The sequence below is a fragment of the Oncorhynchus gorbuscha genome, linkage group LG19, assembly GCF_021184085.1.
Source record: "Oncorhynchus gorbuscha isolate QuinsamMale2020 ecotype Even-year linkage group LG19, OgorEven_v1.0, whole genome shotgun sequence".
Lineage (NCBI taxonomy): Eukaryota > Metazoa > Chordata > Actinopteri > Salmoniformes > Salmonidae > Oncorhynchus > Oncorhynchus gorbuscha.
The window spans coordinates 4,433,593-4,434,485 of NC_060191.1; positions in this window are offsets into that span (position 1 = coordinate 4,433,593).

Sequence of the window (893 nt, forward strand, 5' to 3'; positions counted from 1 at the left end):
TATATAGTAAGGCTGTTGGTGAGTTCATTGACCTGAAATAGGACTTTATTATTATTGGATGTTTTCATGTGGACTATATAGTAAGGCTGTTGGTGAGTTCATTGACCTGAAATAGGACTTTATTATTATTGGATGTTTTCATGTGGACTATATAGTAAGGCTGTTGGTGAGTTCATTGACCTGAAATAGGACTTTATTATTATTGGATGTTTTCATGTGGACTATATGGTAAGGCTGTTGGTGAGTTCATTGACCTGAAATAGGACTTTATTATTATTGGATGTTTTCATGTGGACTATATGGTAAGGCTGTTGGTGAGTTCATTGACCTGAAATAGGACTTTATTATTATTGGATGTTTTCATGTGGACTATATGGTAAGGCTGTTGGTGAGTTCATTGACCTGAAATAGGACTTTATTATTATTGGATGTTTTCATGTGGACTATATGGTAAGGCTGTTGGTGAGTTCATTGACCTGAAATAGGACTTTATTATTATTGGATGTTTTCATGTGGACTATATAGTAAGGCTGTTGGTGAGTTCATTGACCTGAAATAGGACTTTATTATTATTGGATGTTTTCATGTGGACTATATAGTAAGGCTGTTGGTGAGTTCATTGACCTGAAATAGGACTTTATTATTATTGGATGTTTTCATGTGGACTATATAGTAAGGCTGTTGGTGAGTTCATTGACCTGAAATAGGACTTTATTATTATTGGATGTTTTCATGTGGACTATATGGTAAGGCTGTTGGTGAGTTCATTGACCTGAAATAGGACTTTATTATTATTGATGTTTTCATGTGGACTATATGGTAAGGCTGTTGGTGAGTTCATTGACCTGAAATAGGACTTTATTATTATTGGATGTTTTCATGTGGACTATATG